The 13635-nt window shown below is 35.1% G+C and overlaps 1 long non-coding RNA gene across 1 annotated transcript; it reads right to left on the bottom strand.

Annotated features, from left to right (window-relative positions):
• Positions 1-9340: 9340 nt before the first annotated feature.
• Positions 9341-12274, bottom strand: LOC117932999. Its single transcript, XR_004654271.1, has 4 exons — positions 12201-12274; positions 11976-12098; positions 10006-10135; positions 9341-9483 (listed from the first exon to the last, which is right to left on the bottom strand). It is a non-coding gene; the product is annotated as an uncharacterized LOC117932999 (long non-coding RNA).
• Between the last annotated feature and the right edge of the window lie 1361 nt (positions 12275-13635).

Here is a 13635-nt window from a genome sequence, read left to right as displayed (position 1 = left end):
TAGAGAAAATAGTAGAAGATAGCAAGCATAGTTGAACAGAGCTCCAGAATTATCTTAGAAAATGCAAAGGTCTCCATATAAAAGATAAAATCCCAAAGCACCGCTAAATCTTCTAAAGGCATAAAAAAAAAAAAACATTAGCATAAGAAAAGAATGAATATTTATTCAACCATTATATGTGAGACAAACAAAAATGAGTGGTCCTCATTTGTATATAGTATAAATAGAAATCATAAACATCATTTTGGAGCTGGCCTGGTAAAATATGTAAGGTTGGTTTTGAGTGGTACTTGAGGTCTCATATCATAATTAGCTCTATATTGTAAGTGTTGTATCTTAATGGAGGATAAAATACATAAGATAAAAAATGACTGAAGTGAGTCACTTGGACCTTGATCTAAAAACTTGGAAGATTAACAAACCCACCAACAATTCCCATTTTTAGTATAGTTGTAGATCATTTTTATCACTATAATTTTACTTGATAGAAATTGAGATTTCATCCCCTAAAAGTTCATGAGAGTTCTGACATAGTTGCAGATCTAAAATCTTTTTCTTAGTATGTGATGGATATCTCATTCCTTATCATGATCCATAAGTAAAGGATATTTCTTGGTTTCTTCCTCTCTCAATTTCTCCTTGACTGTAGGTCATTCTATATAACTCACCCTCTTAATCCTACCTAAACCCTAACCCTAAACCTAGCCACTTATTCAGTCACTGTTAGCAAACCCTAATTCTTTCAATACTAACTCAATTAGTTTTTCCCCTAGTTTCATCAGAAACCATACAGCACAGCAAGATGATAGCCACCACCATAAATGATGGCACAAGGATCTGGATCAGATAAGGGCGCTGCCTTATAGCAGCCACTTTACTATTCTTCTGATGCCTGCCACCATTTTCACTGCACTGCATGAACAAGTCCAGGGATAGCAAAAAAGGACATGGTGGACGAATCTATGTGCCACATGTAGTCTTCCATGAGTTTTATGAATGTAGCACATTTCTCTTGGTCGTCTATGCAGTCGTTACTGATCTTACCATATATGAGATCCATGTAGGAGATGAGGCAAAAAGTCAATTATGGGATTGCACAAACGGAACTATTTAAATCTTATGGTTTCAATATGTAACCAAATGGAAACTGCTTTATTGAGAATGGGTTAATTAACCGGGCACAAAGCTCTATATATCTATATAGTTGGGAGAATGCTAGCATGAGCTCTTGAGGAAAAACCTCACCTAGCCACCTGGTCTTCCATTTGCGAAGATAAGAAGTTGGGAGCACTAGGTATTTTGGTCTCATCCTCTCTCAATAAATTAAGCCTTGCTTGGAAAATTAATAGTGTTGGAGATTTTCTTTGGAGAGAGAATTCCTTTGAAGACGAATTATTGTGCAAAAGTTGGGGGAATAACTTGGAGAATGGAGCTTCCTTGCAGGGAGGGAGGGGCATGCATGGTGTTGGCTTGTGGAAGGCTATAAGAGAAAATTGGGAAGCCTTTTAAGACTAGAACAAGATTTTTTTTGACAATGGAAGAAGAATAAAATTTTGATATGATGTTAGGTATGGGGATGCTCCTTTTTAAAGGACTATTTTCCCTCTCTTTTCTCTTTTTCATCTAATAAAGAGGCTTAGGTGGTGAATGCTTGGATGACCATAAGCAGGCAGGTTGTTTGGATCTAGGGTTTCATGTGACAGTTTCAAGATTTGGAGTAACATAGTATTGAGGAGTTACTTAAGAGGCTTCAAGTGGTTGGAAAGTGTAGTGAAAATGAAGATAAACTAATTTGGAAGGCTAGCAAGAGTGGGAATTTCTTAATGAAATCTTTCCTTTGGATGGAGTGTCTTTTCCTTGCAAGGTAGTGTGGGGCTCTTTGGCACATTTAAAAGCGAGTTTTTTTTTTTTTTTTTGCTAGGGAGGTTGTATGGGAAAGATTCCTGACCTTAGATTAGCTTAAGAGAAGATGTTGATTCTTGGCTAATAAGTGTTGTTTATGTATGAGTACTTTGGAAGAAGTAGCTAAGCACGCTAATCCATTGTGAAAAGGCAAGGGGTCTTTGGCATTTGTCATTATTAGCTTTTCTTGTGTTCTCCCCTGTTTGATGAAAGTTTTGCTGAAGGGATGGCAAGGGAGTTTCATTTTCAAAAATGGAAATAAGATTTATAAGACAACCCCTCTTTGCTTGTTTTGGATTCAACACTCATATCAAGTGCTCAATGACTCTTTTAATATTTACACCCTATTCCATTGGATTTGCCAACATATTCAAGATGTCCCCATATCCTTAATATTTAAATTTTATTAATTTGTTGAGTAGTAGTTAGCAAGAGAGGGTTTTGAATGTATGTTTGAGGTGGTTCTATCTGTTGTTTTGACACCCTTTTTATACCTCCTATGTACTTGGAGTGCACCCGCCCCTTACTCTTTGGTTCGTGTCTTTTACATAGTCTTGTTTTCCTATATATATAAAAAAAAACATGCTAGCATGAGCAATGGTCCTTTTTTTGGCAGATGATCCAGGGCCTTTGGATGGACACAATGCAAATGTCTCTTATTTATAAATAAAAAAATTATACTAGGTATGTTGCTAATATACATATATTTTGAAGAGGGACACTCGCAAGTTACAACAGCAATGATTCATTTTACTTAAGATCATCATTACTATTCAACCAAATTAAATTATACATAAGGATTTAATATACCTAACCCATGAGACAGACTAATGAAGTGAAAACTAAGTAAAAAGAGAAACATTAAAATCATTAATGACAGAACCTGCAGGTAGGTTTGCGTCTTCCTCTTATTTCTATAGGTTTAAAGAACTTCCAGGAAGGCTGCTTCTAGTTGAGGAACTGTGACTGATTAGAATACATAGAATCAAATAAAAATGAAATTCTGCTCTTTGCTTGTACCTGAACTTAGCAGATCAAGGCATGCAGCAGCATGGTTGTGTTGGCAGCAGGGACATCAGGCACATTTATATGATGTTGTTCAGGCAGGTATGCTTTGAAACTGTTAGGAGTTCAGTGTTATTCTTGAATAAGTTCTTTACTGCTGCTGATATGCATTATCTGAATTTCAATACTGCAAACACAAAAGTTAAAAATGTGGTAAATTATATTCCTGAGAACTCTCTCTAACTACTGTCCTATGCATAGAAAACTCTTGCACCACCACCCATTTATGCCAGGTTAAGTATTGGCAGAGAAATCACTCCACTGAAACCATTAAAGTAGAATTATTTAGTGGTAATCTAAAATCGAATGAAATGTTTGAATATTGGAGTTTGGAATCCAATGCCAACTCGAAATGTTTGTGGGTACAAGACCTCCCAAGCTGGGGTCGTTTGGTCGTAAGGTCCCCACTGTAAAGATTAGTGGTTGAATATGTCCATTTATTATTGCCAACAAACTTTGAATTTTGAACAAGCCTTTTAAAAGCTGGGGAATTCAGATTCTTGTAGTGTACTCCCAACAACTTCTTTGTGATTATTTCTGTGCATTATGATTTTGCACCCAACCAACTATATCCAGAACTTCATGATTCATTAGCAATCATAGTTACAACTTTCAAGTCAGAATTAAGAAAAACAAAAATAATACAACTAACATCAGGATTTGTATTCAATGAGCGGATGAGGATGAAACGTGGCATGTTCGAGTCACAAATGATTAGTGTTTGGTAAACCCACGTATGTTTATGATTGGACTTCCCTCGTATTTTAGTACTAAATTAGGTATGAAAAATGAATAATTAATAATAATCATAGTAATAGTAGTAGCACGAACAACCACCAAATTGAACATGGGAGTCCACATGTGGCAAGAGAATACCTATGTGTAACAACTATGGTGTAAACAATGATAAAAATGATTTGATGTCGCCAAACAAATAATACCTAATTCTGGATGTGATAGGTCAAACCTTGTAATTAAAACGGGGTGGTAAAAAAGCCAAGATATACATCCATTGGATTGAATAAATTTTGATTATGTAGGCGGGAATTTGGTATGATTAGAGAAGGTCCGAGTAGCGCACCGCAGAAGTTCCTTCGTCGGTAGAAATGGAAGAAGCCATGCCCACTACTTACCAGCCGTACAATGCCTATTGCCACCAAAATGGTTGACACAAAGTGGGTTACGTGGGCTTTCCCAATATCTGATCCCAGGCCATCTGTGTCTCCTCTATCGATACCAACCCATTATTACATTCCCCACCTCTCAGTACATTGGCATATATAGACATATACATGATGAAATGCAAAACATTTTTAATGTCACGCTGACTATGTTAGTTTTCCTTTAAGCTTTGTAAATTATGTAAACTTTGAAAAAAAAAATTATAATAATTAAAAATAAATACCAAATTTAAAATGTAATAATTTTTTTTAACTTTAATTTTATTGTATATAGATTGCAAATGTAAAAATATATAAACTTTTAGAGAATCTTATTTACCATTTATTTCCCTTATATTTGACAAGTTAAAACTTTTTCTAAATTTTTTTTTTCCTCCTCGTTGTCCTGATCCAAACAAAGAGTTAGCAAATCAATACAAAAATCATATTTCAAAAGTATTATATTCCACGTTTAAAATCGGAATTTCAAATTTAATATACATTGAGGGCTTGAAGATGAAATATTTTATCTAGTAAAATTACATTTTTTATAGTAGAAAAAGCTCAATGAAAAAGGAATCACCCAAGTGTTGTCGTCGGGGAAAAAGAAAGCTTCAACAATATTTTAGTTTCCCTCTTTCGAAAGGTTTGTGAAGATGAGGAGAAGGCAATAATGACACGTTGTGCGGACCAATATATGGGTTGGGTAGGTTCTGAAATGGGTAACAGTTTCTTTCATTATTTAACCAAAAAAATGATGCAGAACCGAAGAAAGTTCAATCAGGCGTGGACCACCATAATTTAACTTAAACAAGGGGCAAAGTAGAGATAGTGAGAATCATCCATGAAGCAAATAGATAGAGCCAAACACTATAACCACCGTCCCCGCTATTCAAAGTAATGTGTCTTGCTTCGATAGCGCGAGAAGCGCACTAAACCTCTGTTTACATGTTTGTATCCTCATTCTGGGCAGTTAGTAAACCTTGATTTAAAAGCAAAATCTGTGCGAAAGAGGAATGGGCACAAAGCACACAGCTTGTCAGGCGACTATAATATTTCATGGGAACTTGGGTGTCTACCAAGTATATTGCAACGTGAACCTGTAGAAGGTGTTACTTCTAAATAAAAGGCAAATGGTGGCTCTGGTCAAATCCAAACTGACACGATGGCCACCATGATAATAGGCAATCAAGGAAATTTTACTGCTTTGAATGCTGTAAAGGACATAATTATCCTTTTATTTCATCTGATGAAGGACCTCAAATTTCCTGGGCCAAGTCTGGTTATGAAGAGAGAGAAGAAACCAGAATCTTGTATCCTGAATTCTTCCCAATGAATCTAATGCTACTCTTTAGCTTAGTGTCGTTCTTCCACTTCGTTTTTTTTTTTACCTTGAAGAACTCCCCCTCCACCCCCTCTCCTTTGGTTGGTTCCTTTTTCAACATTTAATCAGCAAACCCAAGGAGGGTAACTAGAAGTCTAGAACAATGAATGCAGATTTCCGGCCCTCAATTGCAGAGAAATGAGAATACCCAAAATTTACAAAACAAGCCCATTAGGCCTGAGCCTAATAAAGAAAAGGAAGAAAAGGGCTATCAATTAACACTACCAATACCTACAGGATGAACTATTCATTTCTTTTTTCTTTAGGTGAAGGATTGACAATATATAAAAAACATAATAGGGCTATACATTATGGGCAGCCAACTGACATTCCTCATCAGAAGGGTAAACTCAACTGAAACTAAAATTAGTTTATGAAAACGGACTGGAAAAGGACAGGAGATGCACCTTTCAACAGAATTCTTTGAGTCATGGAACCCCATTAGGGGACCATTCAAAATTGGTGCTCTTTACTTGGCCTTTTTTGGCAACATTTGCCAGATACCGCCTCACAGATTTTTGATTCACTTCAAACACAAATCTCATTCCCCTTATCTGCAATCAACCATTTGCCATAGATTGGTTAGGCTTCTAAAAGTTGAACAACTACAATGCAAGCATTCTAATGCATATAGAAAATAGCATGTTTGATGCTTGAAAGAGGGCATAGAGTTGCAACAAAAAGCAACATCTGAGGTTCCTGGGACTGAAAGAATTTGATGAAAAACAAACAATAAAAGCAACAACACAAAATAGACAAAGATTTTCATGTTATTCAGCCTATACTCTATGTTCACATGGGGTAAGAATTGAGAAAGTTTCACTCACAATGGAGTTGACCACAACGCTAGCTCCCAAGATGTCAAACCTAACCCACTCCTGTCAAATCTAACCCAAAACCTGATTCATTCTCAATATTTTTAAAGCCCAAATAACCTTTAATATTGTTTTGTTCAGTTGATCTACAAGGCAGAAACATAGAAGGGTTACAAATGAAGGGGATGGGATTTGAGTCACCATCACAACATAGGCCAACATGTAAAATCATTGGTTTGGCTCTTTTTTTGGTAAGTCTCCGTATTCATATAGAATTGAAGCAATATACCTGGGTGCTAGATTACAGGATTGTATGTTCAATAATAAAAACTTCTAGCATATAAAGCTTAAAATTTTATAATCACATTGCAGTTCTTCTGTACAATTCACATGAAGAAGTATTTTGGTAGAGGTTGTTGATCAGGTATTGTACATCTTTAACAATGTAGTTAAAGGAGTTACCATTGATGTTTAGTTGCATATATTAAATGTTCATCAAACTTTCTTTTACGGCGTGACCTAGAAAAACGAGAAACTTAACCACGTAAAGAAACATTGCTGCACTGTTGCATCATCAACCTTATACATAAATAGCTATTTTTGTTTTTTTTTTTAATTGTGATTACATGGATGACAATGAAGAAACCTGCAAAACCACAAATCAGTTGAAAATTCTTTCCAAGCATACCCAAAAATATGATCTTCAAAAGAAATTGTGGAAATTAAATGAGAGGAAACACCTATTTCATGCACCACAATTTTGATTAGTGAAAACATGTAAGAGAAGACTGCTGGTTGGGGGTAAAGATATTAAAAAACAGAATTGAGGTAACAAAGAAGTTAAAGAATGGCAGGAAAAGAGCACCATGATTGTATCAGTCATTTCAAAGTTAAAGATTGAAAACCACGTACCTCTATCAAACTACTTGAACTAAGACCCCTAACCTGTCCAGTAGCGACTTCTTGGCCATTCAATAAAATTACATTCTTCCCGAGATTCTTCAATAAGAAAGATCCATCCCCTTGCATCCTTATGATAGCCTAAGCAGATGCAAGGAAGACTAGTCATACTCACATGTTATGCAGGGCATTGATAAGGGATATCCAAGAAGCCTAAATGGTGTGATAAAAGGTAAAGAAGTAACAGTTACTTCTTGTTCTTAACTAAATTAGCCTAGGCTTGAGGTAAATAAAAGAAAAGAAAATAAAACAAGAAAAAAGAAAGAAAAATACCACACTATCCCAAATTTGAACAATAAAAGTTCATTCTAAAGGGTAAAAAGGTCCTTGAAAACATTCACCCATTGCATGAGTATCTCAGGATCCCACAGTTATGGTTCAGTTTCAGCAGCTATGGTATCCTCTAATTATTAATATTTCCCATTTCTAATCGACCATTTGAGATAAGAATATCCCATACAAAAGATAACTAATTACCTAATTAAGCAATCAAATGAAACAGGGTGTTAATAAAGTTTTCCTAAAAAGAACCACCATATCGGTAGTGAGTCTGTTGAAATCTAGAAATGACACACCCTTTTATCTTGCAAGGTGTTCATTTTAATGATTGCTAATGAATCATGAAGTTCTGGATATAGTTGGTTGGGTGCAAAATCATAATGCACAGAAATAACCACAAAGAAGTTGTTGGGAGTACACTATAAGAATCTGAATTCCCCAGCTTTTAAAAGGCTTGTTCAAAATTCAAAGTTTGTTAGCAATAATAAATGGACATATTCAACCACTAATCTTTACAGTGGGGACCTTACGACCAAACGACCCCAGCTTGGGAGGTCTTGTACCCACAAACATTTCGAGTTGGCATTGGATTCCAAACTCCAATATTCAAACATTTCATTCGATTTTAGATTACCACTAAATAATTCTACTTTAGTGGTTTCAGTGGAATGATTTCTCTGCCGATACTTAACCTGGCATAAGTGGGTGGTGGTGCAAGAGTTTTCTATACATATCATGAGTTGGAGCACAAGCACTCGGAAGAAAATTGAATAGATCCATTCTTCAGGAAAAGAATGATTTTTTTATTTTTATTTTTATTTATTTATTTATTTTTTTAAGTAGACCTATCAAATCTATGTATAAGAAATCATGGAATTGTGAGCTTGGATCTCCATGAGTGGTTGCATTGATCTTATTTACTCAGAAGAAGAATGATGTAGAGTTGGGATCTATTATGAATTAGGATCTTAGATCTAAAAGAGGATTTTAAATTTGAATTGGTTAATTTAATCTTGAGGTAAATTTTCTCTCATAATTGTTTTTGATAAGCAATATAGTGTCTACTTAATTAATTCATTAAATGCTTGAGTGTTAGATTCAATGACATTTCACGCATGCACTCAATATAGGACTTGTTAGGAGATAATTAGAAAAAATTGAGTTGATGACTTGTGTAAAATTAATCAATAAGATTGGAGGTTCCAAATTGAGAATTATCTTGATCTAGATCTATTACAAAACCTAATATTGGTTTAGGAATTCCTTCAGATTCTTGATCAACTAAATGAAAAGTAGACCAACTATAGATCCAATACACTATACCAATCCATCTCTGGTAAAATCCAGTTCTTAGAGCTTTTCCAATTGATAATCCTTTCATTTTGATATTTGGCCAATTTAGATTTTACTAGTCATTTTTCAAAATCTCCCAAAAATAGAAAACTCGTTAGCCCTTGACCAAGATGAGTGTTACACAATCATACTGCAATCCTATTTTGAGAGACGCACGATGCGATCACCTTATAGTTAATATTACCTATATCCTCCAAATGCAGCATTTAGTTTTCCTGGTACTGAATCATTTTTCTCATTGATATTGATTGCAAACCTCCTTCCCATAGTGTAATTTTTACTTAATATAGACCTGCAGATAAGCGTGCTGTTCTTATCTGCAGGATCGTTTTAATTCTTAATTAATTTCCAAAACCATGCCAGTTGGTAAACACTACAATAATATTCAAATACACTAACAAACAGAAAATATCTACCAAATGGAATTCTAAACCCAAGTCCAAAAAGCTAATGGGTAATACATGGAAGATAGAGAAACAGGTAGACAGGAATATTCCATATATCTCTGGCCCTATAGCTTGTTCCTTCTCTGGATCAATCTCTACATTTTGCCTAGACCTGCTATCTGCGACAATGAAGTTAATGCATTAATCAACTAGTTTAAACAAAAGAGATAAAGTATATATAGAGTAGGTTGCAAACTAAAGGCAGCTAAAATTCTAGGTGATAGAATCACATATGGTCTCCAAACTAATCGGTCAGTTGTCTTACATAGCAAACTTGTGCCTATAAATGTACAAATTAAGTAAATTGTGGGAAGAATTAATAGTGGACATTGTTTCATTTACCAGTAGACTTCCCAAATGTTCACTTATGGCTTATATTTTTTTACGGCACTTCCATTTTGCTATACCTGCTCCAGGGCCCTCAAAGACAAAATATGTAAATGAAGACAAACATTATGATTTGAGTCTGACACATTTAACATTTTTTTTTTTTAACAAAATAAAGAGCCAGCATTTCCTTATGCGGTCTGCATCTGGATAAATAAGAACAAGACTTGAATTTGGATCTACGGAATTGTATGAGACATGAGTGAAAAAAAAAAGAAAAAAGCACATAATAACCATGAATCATGCATAAGAACCTCTCAGATGTCTTGGACAGGAACACTAATCCTGTGTTGGTCGGGCAAGTAGTCGTTGAAACCAACAATCAGTTCTTCGTGATCTCTGAATAGCTCCTTCACTACTGACACCACTTGCTCCACAGTAACCCTACATGCAAAAGGTTAACGATGTTTTTTAGTGATCTATTGCATGCATTAGATAATAACTAGTTAACAAAGCTTATCACTTATGTCTGAAAATTCTCATTAAACACACAATGCATTCCCACAACTATGATTTGGAGTGCAAGGGCTAAGATTAGAAGGACAAGCTATATTAGAAGGATAAGCTATAGTGGGTGTTATGGGAAACTTTGTGAGTAGCAAAAATTAAATGATTGTGAAGAGGAATGACAAGCTATCATGCCACATTCTGCAAATTTTGTAGAAGCAAGGTAATAACTTCATTGGATTCCAAGGTTTACAAAATTCAATCCAGAAAATGCATAATTATGGCAATGGACTGGATGAAAAGAGGCCTACTAATGTAAGGAAATATAGAAAAGCTTTCAAGGAGGAGAATTTGGCTCTGGAATAATAGAAATTCCAATCTATGAGTGGATATGCATCACCAAGGAAAACAATGTCTAGTATGAAGAAATGGAGACGCAGCCACTGGGATAAGTACTGGAAAAGTTGGTCCTGAAGGGACTTGATGTTATGTCTTAGCCCAAGTAAGTCGTCATGATTTTTGTAATTGGCCTATTAGCTTTTGGATTAATTGATTGTATTTTCTCTTGGCCATATATAAAAGATAACTAAATTAAATACAAGCAATATACAATTGGGAAAGTTAGCATAAATGATTGAGGATAATATCTTCAACAACATCATCAAGGTGACATTTTCAACAACATCAATAGCAGGCTCTTTTTTGAGTCAATTCATAGCTTTATTAACAGTTAATCTATCAATATTTCAAGGTTGATAAAGAAGCTTCATTCATTTCACATCTTCAACATTTCCCACCTTGTGTATCCCATTAATAAATACATGAATTCACTTTAGAACTTTGTGCAAATTAAGAAATTAAATAGCAGAAGATAGCAAGCATAGGTGAATGGAGCTCAAGAATTATCTTACAAAATGCAAAGATGTTAACCATATAAGAGATACATAAAATCTTAAAGCACTGCTAAATCTTCTAAAAAGGGCTTTAAAAAAAAATTAGCATAAGAAAAGAAGGAATATTTATTCAATCATTATATGAATAGATTGAATAAATATTCATAAGCATAGAAATCATAAGCATAAATTTGGAGCCTAGTAAGTGATTGAAAAAGTACCAAGGAGCAACAGTTCAGGTTGGTTTTGAGTTGTACTTGAAATCTCCTCTCATAATTAGATCTAGAATTAGGTATAAAATATATAAGAAAAATGACTGAAGTGGGTCACTTGGACCTTGACCTAAAAACATGGAAGATTAACAAACCCAACAACAAATCCCATTTTTAGTATAGCTGCAGATCATTTTTATCATTAGAATTTTGCTTAATAGAAGTTGTGGTTCCATCTCTCTAAAAGTTTATGAGAGTTCTGAGAAATTTGCAGATCTAAAACATTTTTCTTAGTATGTTGTGGCTCTCTCAGTTTAAGGAAAATTCTTGGTTTCTTCCTCTCTCAATTTCTCCTTGACTACTTTATTGGTCATTCTAGCCTTGATTCTTACCCTAGCCCTAAATCTAACCCTAAACCCAGCCACTTATCCAGTCACTTCCAGCAATTATTTTGGCACCAACTTAATTACTTCTTTCCCTCAGTTTCATGAGAAACCAAACACAGCATAGCAAGATTAAAGCGACCACAATAAATGATTGACACAAGCATCTGAATGAGACAAGGGCACTGCCTCATATCAGCCACTTTACTATTCTTCTGATGCCTGAAAACATTTTCACGGCACTGCAGGAACAAGTCAGAACTAACAATAAAAGACATGGTGGACAAACCTATGGTGCAAGTAGTCTTCCATGAGTTTTGTGAATGAAGCACATTTCTCTTGATCGCCCCTTAATGCAGTCTTTACTGATCTTAGATATATTGCTGCCTCCAAAAGGGCTGCTGATCTCACCCTAACTCAGATGAAGAAAATTTTTTGTCAGCAAACAAAAATTAATGAAAAGGTTCCGTGTAAGTTCTATTTCTTTCAAAACCAAACACGAAGATCAAGTCACCTTGGAAAAGGAGGATAGACTCTCTTCGTGCTGTGAGCCATGGAGTTGGATTAGAGCTTCAAGCAGCTGTTGCTTTTGTCAGGAGTCGTGAATTCCTAGGTGCTTGTCTTAATCAATTCTATTTATAGTGAAGAAAGCAAATCAGCAACTGAGTTTGTTTGGCTACAAGGAGAATTGTATCCTTTTTGTATTCTTATTATGGATTAGGATTATCCCTTATTTGTGTAGACATTATAAGCATATCAATAAGGGAAAGTTGTGTTTATAGGTTGTTATATGGAAAATATATGGTTTTGGAAACCCGTATAACTGAAATATGAAATCTGTCTGGTAATGAGAAAAATATTATATGTTTCATGTACTATTTATTGTTCATATTTACATTTCCGAAATTACCATTTATCTCCTTGTCAGCAACCATCACCTGTGTAGCAAAAAAAAGCAAATTTTTTTATTTTCCTTAAGGGTTTTGCATGGATTTTCTTGGGAATCAAAACAAGGATGAATTTTCACGAAAATTGAATGGGGGATGGATTTTGGGGATCAAACGAGGATTTTTTTTGTTTTCGCCACCGTCGCCCCCATTCGATTTTCGGGAAAATTCATCATCGTTTTGATTTATGAGAAAATCCATGCAAAACCCCTAAGGAAAACCAAAAAAATTGCTTTTTTTTTTTTGCTCCTTGTGTTTTATGGCCGCCGCCCCCATTCGATTTTCGGGAAAATTCATCCTCATTTGATTTTCGAGAAAATCCATGCAAAACCCCTAAGAAAAACCAAAAAAATTGCTTTATTTTTTGCTCCCTGTGTTTTTTGGCCGCAGCCCCCATTCGATTTCCGGGAAAATTCATCCTCGTTTGATTTCCTAGAAAATCCGTGCAAAACCCCAAGGAAAACCAAAAAAATTGATTTTTTTTTTTTTTTTTGCTCCATTTGTTTTTTGGATGGGTCTCCATCCCCCATTCGATTTCGGGAAAATTCATCCTCGTTTGATTTCCGAGAAAATCCATGCAAAACCCCGAAGGAAAACCAAAAAAATTGAATTTTTTTTTGCGCCCTGTGTTTTCTAGATGGGTCTCCATCCCCCATTCGATTTCGGGAAAATTCATCCTCGTTTGATTTCCGAGAAAATCCATGCAAAACCCCCAAGGAAAACAAAAAAAAAATGATTTTTTTTTTTTTTTTTTGCTCCTTGTGTTTTATGGATGGGTCTCCATCCCCTATTCAATTTCGGGAAAATTCATCCTCGTTTGATTTCCGAGAAAATCCATGCAAAACCCCCAAGGAAAACAAAAAATTTTGCTTTTTTTTCTCTCCCTGTGTTTTCTAGATCTGTTCTAGGGGTCTCCATCCCCCATTCGATTTCCAAGAAAATTCATCATCATTTGATTTTCGAGAAAATCCATGCAAAACCCCTAGGGAAAACAAAAAAAAT

Source organism: Vitis riparia, chromosome 16, assembly GCF_004353265.1.
Source record: "Vitis riparia cultivar Riparia Gloire de Montpellier isolate 1030 chromosome 16, EGFV_Vit.rip_1.0, whole genome shotgun sequence".
Lineage (NCBI taxonomy): Eukaryota > Viridiplantae > Streptophyta > Magnoliopsida > Vitales > Vitaceae > Vitis > Vitis riparia.
This window is presented reverse-complemented; position numbering and strand designations above follow the sequence as displayed.